Source organism: Pinus tabuliformis, chromosome 3_1 (genome assembly GCF_031772625.1).
Source record: "Pinus tabuliformis cultivar Carrire ecotype Pingquan chromosome 3_1, CPIR1, whole genome shotgun sequence".
In the NCBI taxonomy this organism is placed as follows: domain Eukaryota; kingdom Viridiplantae; phylum Streptophyta; class Pinopsida; order Pinales; family Pinaceae; genus Pinus; species Pinus tabuliformis.
The window spans coordinates 388,997,416-389,009,067 of NC_142301.1; positions in this window are offsets into that span (position 1 = coordinate 388,997,416).

Genomic DNA, 11,652 nt, shown 5'->3' on the forward strand with positions numbered 1-11,652 from the left:
AAATGGTCTAAATTTTTGGAATCAATAGGAAATATATGAAAACCCAAAAAGTTTGAGAAGTTTTGGATAAGGTATTGGCCTCCAAAAGGGCAAACAACACCTAAAAAGTGCCCTCTTTGCCACTTTTTTGACCCACGGGAAGAAGTCTTGGGAGAATCAACTTTTGGAGTGGAAAATGGCCTCCAAATCAAGAGATTCAAATTGTTCCAGAAACTAGACATGTAGTGCTTTCCAGCAAGCCATCTTGGGCTTGATTCGGATGAGGGGAAGACCTTCAAAATGATATCTGACGTTGCTATGCGCATTAAATGAATTTCGCCAGTTTTGCTAGAAAAGCCAAATTTTGCCTAGTTTTCTCTGCAGTTGATGTTTTCTTGATCTCTTGGTGAAATTAGCATGGTAAATGATGTAGATTTACTTATGGATGTAAAGCATTTGATAGGGTAGATACTTCAAGTTGAATTTGGTTTTGAACTCAATGAATTGGTTTCCTTGGTTTTAGAGGTAAGCTGTTCCACCGCCTACTTTTGTGTTCCTAGTTTAGATATGGTTGAAACCACCCCTCTTCTCATGGTTTCGAACCCTGATAGCTAGCTTGAGTAGTTTCCTTGCCTATATCATTTACCATTTGATTCATTTGTAAAGGTTGGACTCTTTTGGAATTGGTAGCACTCATTGAACATTTGTATCTGTAGCTTGGCAAGGAATAAAACCAAGTTTCATAGCTATTTTTATGGGATTCTTGTGACAGTGAGTTTATGTATTGTTTCTTGTTTTGAATGAGTTTTTCTTATGTTTTATATGTATCCAAATCTATCTTTCTCTTCTAAAACTAAATGAATCAAGGTGAATAGGCAAAATACACTGTTGTGCTTTGTCTTGGGAATGCATTTGGTTTTCAATGTTTTCAACTGTTTGAAGAGGACTCATAGTTTATTTATGCCCTCCTCAACTCCTCAGCTATCTTAAACTACCATCTCAATCCATTTCTATTACATAAAACTTTTTCTACCTCACCCCACAGAACATGTCTGTATCCCTGATTTGATTTCCCGAACCCAACTTGCCTGCTTCATTTGATCCAGCAACAAAATCTTAAAAATCAACCCAAAATTCTCTGAGCTACTATAGCTAGCCTAAAATATACATTCAATTTCAATCATCGCATGTCATAATTGCAACCATCTTAACTGAGATTGACAAGGAGAGAGCCCTCTCCCGACCTGGTAGGGCTAGCTACCAAGTTAAGCGTGGTTTGTGGTTGTCCTAAGATTGCCTCCCTTCAGCCTGAGGTCGATCTAGGCTATGACATGGTGCACACGTCTTCTGACTAACATGAAGAGCCAATTGACCTCTATTCATAAGGGTCAGACAAAGAAATTTGGATATGGGACTATATTATGCTCATTCTTCTTCGAGAAGTTACCTGGGCTACGTCCCAAAGCATCTGTCTCCATTAGTAGCCCTTGAGATCCTCAAATGGGTAGATGGGCTGACATGATGAAACGCCTTGTAGGTAGGGATGTGCCTAGTATGACTTTCTGTCATGCGGAAAGAGTCGACAGTGCGGACACAACCGGCCTCCCTAGAAGCAAAAGCTTTCTAGTGACAAACAAGACAAATAAATCCTACCTTTCTCTAAACATGCATTGCAAATACAAGTAATCAGGGGATCTTTAACATACCTTTAGTCCAACGCTTTGTAGTAGTCCAGCCTCACCGATCCAGATGAGCTCCTCCTTCTCTTCGAAACCTGCATTCACTAACAAGCCAAAAGATTAAATAGCACCTGATAAACTCATAAAACAATACATATCTATCATATAGACCAAGGAGTATATGAAACAAACCATGAATAACAATCTGTTGAGAAAAATAAGTTCATTTGCATTAAAAGGTAACAAAAGGAACCATTACAACCTGAGCCTTGGTGTTGTGCAAGTCCCTCTTAGGGTCTAGCAAGAGTTTTCCTTTACTTTGATCAGCTCACCCACTCTTAAATAAGGCTAGGAAAGGATGGGAATCTCTCCTCTCAAGTTTTACAAGGGAGTCCTAATTCCAGCAGCATCTACCCTTAGGAATGTTCAGCTTTCAACCTCTCCTCCCTCTGGCCCAATGCATGTATTTATAGTGCTCTAGAGGAAGTTATTCAGGTCCACCATCAATGGGATAAGCCCCTCTTTGGATGGGATAGCTCCCCTCTTGATGGGATAAGTTCCTCTTAGGTAGGGATACATGAACCATCTGGAGGCGCTTCATACACGTCAAACAAGCTTCTAGAATGCTCTAGAAATGACCACAAGTAACTTTTTGGGAGTGAAACTTGCGCCTTTTGACCTTTACAGGAGTACGCACCCATTTCTTTATAGATAGAGCGTACAAGTACGCAAGTATTGTGAACTTGGGGTGCATACACGCAGGTAAGGCTAAGAGAAACTGCGTATCCAGAGATATATAGATTTTTTAAGACTTTCTCTCTTTCTTGGAGTTTGACATGGAGAGCAGAGGTATGAGACTTGCCAAGGAGGATAGTATGACAGTTGATGGAGCCATACTAACTGCAAATAGTCATGGTGACAAATTTTAGTGTAACAGATTGCCCCCTAAAGTGCGAAGCCTGTAGTAGATAAGGGTTTCATATCATCTAGGAAGGGTGAAGTACTTTATCATTTCAAGGATTATCTTGTGGAGAGCCCAGTCGGAACCTGCAAGTATTCAACACAAAATACATATGTAAGATCATATCATCACTGAGGTAGGCATTCCCATACTCAGATTAAAAACTTTAACTAAGAAACTAACTGCTGCTCTGATACAGGAATGATTCTGCAGTACATCATAATCATAGACTTTTGTAGACACAGTATGGACGCAGCCATCTGTTTATAGTTAGTCTACTGTATAATGAATACAAAACTCCTCGCAGCCTAGATGGTGGAAACTAGATCCAGGGTCTTCATTTCTACTTCTTGAACATGTACGATTCTATCCATGTGAATAAATGAGTTGATGTCAAACATGGTAGAAACCACTTGATTACCAGTCAATGATGTAAACTATTAACAAGCGTGAGAGAGACCACCAGTGATGTCAATGGTTCTCAAAGTACCTAGTACAATCCATGAGATGTGAATGAATGAGTTGATGTCGAACATTTCACGGAATCCTTCGATCGAAAGTCAATGATGTAAACTGTCGTCAAAGGCGAGAAACCTGCCATTGATGCATGCAGACTTCAAGGTACTGACGATTCCTAGGTCATATTTCTAGATAATGTGCTGATGTCGATAGGAAGCGACCCGTTGCAGGCAAGCCCACAACACGAAATCATAGATCAAGTTGAAGAAATGTAGCTGTAAGGACTGACTCAGGGATGGTCAAAATGGATGGCAGGTATTTTGCAGATGAATTTTTATTGCAGAGACCTCTTGAACACATAACGACATGACAGATGGCTTGGTGACATTTGACCCAAAGTTAATACCCGGCTGAAGACGTTCAATGTGGTTTGATCAACTGTGAGGCAAAGGATTTCCCAACCCAGGTGAATGCAAAGTGTCGTGTTCAAGAGTGGTAATAAGGCTTCTTCTGAGACAAAGAATAACAAATGGGCTCATTTTTCTCTCTTTTCCCCCACCATTTCTGGCAAGTACCTCTTTATTTTTTACAAGTTTGAGGAGGATAACATATGCTTGATTATAAGCTCATCCTTCGGATGAGTCCAACTTAGTTTTGATTCGAACCCTAAGAAGGAGTGGTCTGTTCCTGTTTGTAATCGAACAGGTCCTTTACTGTGAAAATTTAATGAGTCCAGTATAGGAGAAACTCGGTGTTTTTCATTTTTAGAGAGTCTGAAAAAACTTAAGAAGACTCCAGGTTGAACTTTTTCGTAAAGTTGTGTCTCCCAAGTCCGAAAAAGTATAAAATAATACTTGAGAGAACCGCTTAGTCTTGCGACCAAGGAGTACTTTCATGATTAGTTCCTCTGACCTGAAAAGTAAAAAGCGATCAAGGACATGTCGTTTTATTTCCAGTATCGAGTTTGAAACGACAAAAACCCGGCAATCTTTTCCTGTTTTTACGGTCAGAAAAGAGCTATAAGGGGACCGTCTTTTAATTCCATTTTAACGAGTGTAAAAGAAACGCTCGGCAATCTTTTCATGTTTTAGGAGTCAGAAAAGGGCTTAAAAGATGACTCTGAGGTATCACTTTTTCGTAAGTTTTAACGAGTTCGAAAAAATGATAAAAATGTACTCATGGCCGACTTTCAATTTAGTTTACGAGCAGGAAAAGACGGAAAGAACTCGGAATTTTCATTTGTTTTACGAGAATGAAAAATAGCAAAATAATCTCAGAATTTTCATGAGTTTAACGAGCCTTGAAAATAACTGAAATTGACTCGAAATAGGTTTCATTTTTACAAAAGCTTGAAACAGAGAAAAACTATGCTTCAAAGTAGTTTCATTTTTACAAAAGCTTGAAACAGAGAGAAAACTGTGCTTGATGCCCCCTAAGCGTAACTGTTAGAGCGCATGCCCCCCCCCCAGCTTCATTTCATTCAACCAGTTGGATGAAATGAAGGTTCAGTTACGAGATCATTTGAAAGACTCAACCTAAAACTGTAAGAAAATTATGCAAAAACTGAAATAACTAACCTAAATATACAACTTAACATTTATGAGATCTAGTCAAACTCGCGACTCAATTAGAGGAGGATTTGTTTCATTTTTTAATGAGCTTGACACAGGAAAAGAACTATGCTCGGATTCGGTTTCATGTTTACGCAAGCTTGAAACGAAAAACTATGCTTGTTATAAGTTCACATGCCCCCAGCATAATGACGCAAATCAAGGTACATGCCCCCCAAGCTTCATTGCATTCAACCAGCTGGATGAAATGAAGGTTCACTTTCAAAATCTTGGAAAGACTTGTGGGAGTTGTTTCATTTTTTAGTGAGGTTGACACAGGAAAAGAACTATCCTCAAACCCTTGCTTCATTTTTCAATGAGCTTGGCACAAGACAAGGAACTATGCTCATGACTACTCTCTACAATCTACCTACTTAATCTACCCTTGTTTCATTTTTTAACGAGCTTGACACAAGACAAGGAACTATGCTCAAATAGTTCGCATGCCCCCAGTATAATGATGCAAAGCGAGGTACATGCCCCCCAGCTTCATTGCATTCAACCAGATGGATGGAATGAAGGTTTACTTTCAATAGTTAACTTGAAAAGGGAGTTGTTTCATTTTTAAGGAGGTTGAGACAAGAAAAGAACTATCCTCATACCTGATTCATTTTTTAACGAGGTTGACTCAGTAACAGGAACTATCCTCAAAACCCTACTTTCTACAATCTACCTACATATCCTAAAATCTACCTGATTCATTTTTTAATGAGGTTGACTCAGTAAAAGAACTATCCTCATGCTAGCCTGTTTCATTTTTTAACGAGGTTGATACAGGAAAAAACTATCCTCGTTCCTAATTCATTTTTTAACGAGGTTGACTCAGGAAAAGGAACTATCCTCACACAGTCTGTTTCATTTTTTAACGAGGCCGGTACAGGAAAAAACTATCCTCGCTCAGCCTGTTTCATTTTTTAACGAGGTTGATACAGGAAAAAAACTATCCTCGTACAACCTGTTTCATTTTTTAACGAGGTTGATACAGGAAAAAACTATCCTCGCCACATCCTATTTCATTTTTTAACGAGGTTGATACAAGACAAAACTATCCTCGCTAACATCCAGTTTCATTTTTTAACGAGGTTGAGACGGGAACAAACTATCCTCGCACACACTGATTCATTTTTTAACGAGGTTGACACAGTAAAAGGAACTTTCCTCGTACACACTGATTCATTTTTTAACGAGGTTGACACAGTAAAAGGAACTTTCCTTGTAGACACCTGTTTCATTTTTTAACGAGGTTGGCACAGGAAAATGAACTATCCTCGCGACATCATATTTCATTTTTTAACGAGGTTGATACAGGACAAAACTATCCTCGCTAACATCCAGTTTCATTTTTTAACGAGGTTGAGACGGGAACAAACTATCCTCGCACACACTGATTCATTTTTTAACAAGGTTGACACAGTAAAAGGAACTTTCCACGTACACACTGATTCATTTTTTAACGAGGTTGACACAGTAAAAGGAACTTTCCTCGTACACACTGATTCATTTTTTAACAAGGTTGACACAGTAAAAGGAACTATCCTCGCACACATTGATCATGGCTTCCAACTGGAAGAAAGACATGTCAATGGACACACCTTGATCATGGCCTCCAAGAGGTCTTCATCAGAAGGAAGAATACTTCTCTGGAAGGAACACATGTCAAGGGACTCAAAAGGGATAATAACATCGTGTTCAAGTAATCCCATAGAGTTTTCCATGTCCATTACCAGATCTAAATCGAAGGAAGATGAGAAAATAGTGAGAGGCTCACTTACATCGATAACTGAAAACATGGGACCAGTTGCCACATAATTAACCCGTGGCAAGGTAGATACCACTTTAGAATCAGGAACATTTAGGGGTGTCATATTATTGGTATTTGAAACAAGACTAGGGATCGAAAGCTGGTCTACAGTCACAATACTGCCATTGTGAGGGAAAGACATCACGCGAAAGAGTGTCGATACGACAACTTTCATTGCATAAACATAGTCTTGCCCAAGGAGTAAATTGAAATCCAAGGGACCTCGAACTACCATAAGATCAATACAGACAGTTTTACCTTCCAAGGTAATAGAAAACTTAGGAAGGATCCCTAAAGGTTCACTAATGGTTCTGTTAAAAGCTTTCAGATTCTGCGTAATAGGCGCAAGCTGAGGGGAACCCAAAGCTTTCCAAACAGTTGAGGATAAAATACTAACAGAAGCACCCTCATCTACCTATGTACGATGTATGTCCCTACCACCAGCCTTGACAATGATTTGGAAAGGGATAGAGGAAGGAAGACGAGGTTCTGTCAGTCTATTCCAATCAAAGGAAAAGACCTCAGTGCTTGGAGGGGGTTCTGTAGAAATAGGTGAAATGCCCCCCGGCATAGAAGAATCTGATGTAACAAGAAGAACCTCAGCTGTATGAAGTTTACTCTCTAAAGGGAAAGTGGGATCGACCAAATGTGAAATTGAATCGACCACTTGATCAACTAATGGTTCATCAACCTGAGTGACATGAGTTTCACTCTCCAATGGAAGAGTTTGATCGACTGTACTTGAAATTAGATCAATCACTCTGTCAGTTGACGGTAGGTTGGGAGAAAGTTTACAGTAACCAGTTGGAAATTCTTGCTGTGGAACAGGAAGGTTTTCCAACAATGTTGAGGCTTCATCCATGTGAGGGAAAATGTGAGTTTGATGACTCCCTTTGCATAACTTACAAGGAAACCTAACTTTACCTTTTTTCCCAGGAACCTGACTATCATTGGTTGATGGTTCAATGGAAAGTTGATGAGATTTTTCTGACCATACTTCCAAGACCTTTGGAATACCAGGACAATTAACAAGGAAGTGGTCACCCTTACATAGCCTGCAAGGGTATTTGGGTTTACGATGCATGTCGAAGTTTTCCTCAACACAACTAACACTTACAGTCGTGGTTGGTTGGTTGACTTATTTGTTATCTTGCTTCTTCTTCTTCTTCTTCTTCCCTTTCTTCTTCTTCTTAGCCTCTTGATTACTAGCATCAAGGCTTTTACCAGGCGAAGAGGAAGAAATGGAGGAAGAAAAATTAGGCGAAGAAGGTAAAGGGTCAACAGAAGGTTGGTGATGTTGAGATGGTGAACTCTGTTGAGGTGAAGCATTCGGTTGAGGTGGAACAATTGGAGTATTTTGGGCCAACGAAGTTGAAAATAACCATATCGGTAATCCTATTGTAAATCTAGGTAATGACAAAGTAGCCATATAAGGAGGACCAACATTTCCAAAGTAAGGAAAAGTACTAGGATTCTCGTTAGGAGGGGTTCCTAGGTTGGTAAATTCTGGAACATTTGCCATTATATTCAACTTCAGTGAATTTTATTAACAATTTTTAAAACTAAAATTAACAATTCACAATTCACACCTAACAATTAAAATTTACAATTCACACCTATGGTCTCTAAAATTAAAAACAAACAAATTAACACGCGCTATCAAATCTAGGAGTCAAACCACACACAAACAGTAGCCTTCCGGACCGAAAACACTAGTTGGTGATGAAATCCAACATCGCAGAATTCAGTACAGAAGTGGCGGGTGGAACAGTTACCCCGACAACCTACTTAATGAATAGACCGGACCAAGTTCCTCCACTTTAACCGTCTCGAGTCAAGTGAACCCCCCAGAAAATCCAAGTGAGTCTAGCCGATGTCTACTCCAGGTACAGTGGGATCTTCCCTCCACCGCCACCTTGGGTAGAACCCTAAAGATAATGGTCACTAAGGTCACCAACAGTAACAAATATACCTGGGGGAACAGTCTACGATCTGATAGCACACAAGGGCAGAGTAGCAAGCTCAATCCCCTTGCCGGCTCCTTGACAATAATCCAAGGTTTACCGACAAGTGACCCCAGGCTCCTCGACAATAATCCGAGGTTTACCGTTTGTAGTACGTGCGTATCTGGCGTCGTTCCCAATGAAGGAGGATTGATCCCCTCACTGGTTAGGACACGATCTCGTGCTTCTCCTTTAAGAGGACCTTTCCCAGAGCATAAATGTAACAGTTGGACTTATCCTACCACAAGATGAGCTACTTGTTTGGTTTTGCTATCTTGGAGAGTTAATTACTCTCCTACTCCAAGACACTAGCCTAAGCTACGTTGGTGTATCAGAGCCCTAGAAATGTAAAAATTACTAGATGAATTTTAATTAAGCGTTGTGTTATTAAGGCTATTATTACTCAAATGGGTAAATGGATACGAAACCAATGGTGTTATGACCCGACTCAACTGAATGCAATCGAATATGATAATATAATCTTTTCAATTCGATGAATCCTAACTAAAGTAAGGAGAGAGTTTCCATTTACTTCCAACAATGCAAAAAATTGATCACTAAGAGAAAATATAACAAATTCTCTAATGCACTAATTTCATCAAGAAAAACTAATGCAAATCAATTCCAAACCATTTTTTATTTTTTTATTTTGTGTAAATTCAAATCAAAGAAAACTGATCTAAATCTACGATTGATTTTTCAGAATGTAAACTACGAAATTGTAATCTATGCACAATTCACTTGAAAAGTATGCAAATGTAATCTATGCATATTTTTCATTCATATTCTGAAAATGAGAATTCTAATTATGCAAATGTGATATATGCAAGAGAATTCTCAAACAAAAGATGATTCTAATGTAATCTAAGAACCAATCAAGTGCAAGTTGAGAAAATTGGGTGAGAGTTCCAAAGATCAAAAAATAAAAACACTCAAAGGCGATTAACACTCATACACAATTTAGCCCCTCCCCCCCCCCTCGGCGAATGAGGGGGAATTTTTTTTTTGCAAAAACAAAAGCAAAAAGATGCAAAATTGTGAAAAGACTGAGACAAACCTCCAAGTAATGACCAAAGGAGATAAAATTAAGAATTTCTCAAAAAAGAGACTTAAAACACCCAATTGATGAAAGCTTAAAGCAGGAATGCCAATGGAATTAACCAAGGAAAGTTTCTGACAGGTAACCAGTGGATCTGGGCAGCAAAAACAAGCTATAAACAAAATCTAAAAGATAAAAAAGAAAAAATTGAAATTTTCTAGGCTTTTGACAGGGGTACACAGGCAGCCTGTTTGCACAGGTGCGTGTATGCTCTGTGTATAAAACTGCAGTGCGTACAGGTATGCACTATGCTCAACGCAGAGGCTGTGTACTTCTAGCAAAACCAAGAAAAACTAAAATCTAATTTAACCCTAAGCTAGCCCACCCAAATACACAGTCAGACAGGAAAAAGGCAGAAAACAAACGACTTTTCTCAGACCAAAGTTTCACACAAAGGAAAAATCATTCACATCAATGGATTCCCCAGTGGAGTCGCCATTTTGTCATGCGGAAAGAGTCGATAGTGCGGATACAACCGACCTCCCTAGAAGCAAAAGCTTTCTAGTGAAAAACAAGACAAATAAATCCTACCTTTCTCTAAACATGCATTGCAAATACAAGTAATCAGGGGATCTTTAACATACCTTTAGTCCAATGCTTTGTAGTAGTCCAGCCTCGCTGATCCGGATGAGCTCCTCCTTCTCTTCGAAACCTGCATTCACTAACAAGCCAAAATATTAAATAGCACCTGATAAACTCATAAAACAATACATATCTATCATATAGACCAAGGAGTATATGAAACAAACCATGAATAACAATCTGTTGAGAAAAATAAGTTCATTTGCATTAAAAGGTAACAAAAGGAACCATTACAACCTGAGCCTTGGTGTTGTGCAAGTCCCTCCTAGGGTCCAGCAAGAGTTTTCCTTTACTTTGATCAGCTCACCCACTCTCAAATAAGGCTAGGAAAGGATGGGAATCTCTCCTCTCAAGTTTTACAAGGGAGTCCTAATTCCAGCAGCATCTACCCTTAGGAATGTTCAGCTTTCAACCTCTCCTCCCTCTGGCCCAATGCCTGTATTTATAGTGCTCTAGAGGAAGTTATTCAGGTCCACCATCAATGGGATAAGCCCCTCTTTGGATGGGATAGCTCCCCTCTTGATGGGATAAGTTCCTCTTAGGTAGGGATACATGAACCATCTGGAGGCACTTCATACACGTCAAATAAGCTTCTAGAATGCTCTAGAAATGACCACAAGTAACTTTTTGGGAGTGAAACTTGCGCCTTTTGACCTTTACAGGAGTACGCACCCATTGCTTTATAGACAGAGCGTACAAGTACGCAGGTATTGTGAACTTGGGGTGCGTGCATGCACGTAAGGCTAAGAGAAACTGTGTACCCAGAGATATATAGATTTTTAAAGACTTTCTCTCTTTCTTGGAGTTTGACATGGAGAGCAGAGGTATGAGACTTACCAAGGAGGATAGTATGACAGTTGATGGAGCCAGACTAACTGCAAATAGTCATGGTGATAAATTTTAGTGTAACACTTTCGATGATGAGTTTTCTTCTTGATGGGACCAACAGATCATCACAGTCGACAACTACCCATATGTTGGTATGGATTTCCGAGGAGATCCAAACTTGGTGTTGCCACCAAACGCAACATGGGGAGACATAGGTAACTAATTTTTAATTTTTTGATTTTTTTGATTTTTTATTTTTAATACTAAATGAACTTAGAAATATTTTTGATGAGACAAGATACTGACAAAATGACCATGCTCTAGATGTGGGTCCAATGAGAGCAGATGGATTTCCGAGGCACAGGTGTCATAGAAGAGGTGTCGAAGAGGCAACAGCTGAGACAGAGAGAGTCCTATATGCATTTCAGAGAAGCTTGGTGAGACTAACTCACCAGGTACTTATGATAGCCATAGAGGATCTACCTGAGGAGATGCAGCGCCGCGTGGTAGGGGTACCATGGGACTGGGTCTGCATACTTCAGCGTGTAGCCAATGTAGTAGTTACCTTTTAGCCGCTCATCTTGAGCCGGGTCGATAGACAGACTAGACATGATTATGGGGATGAACCAAAATTTTGAGGGAATTTTGTCC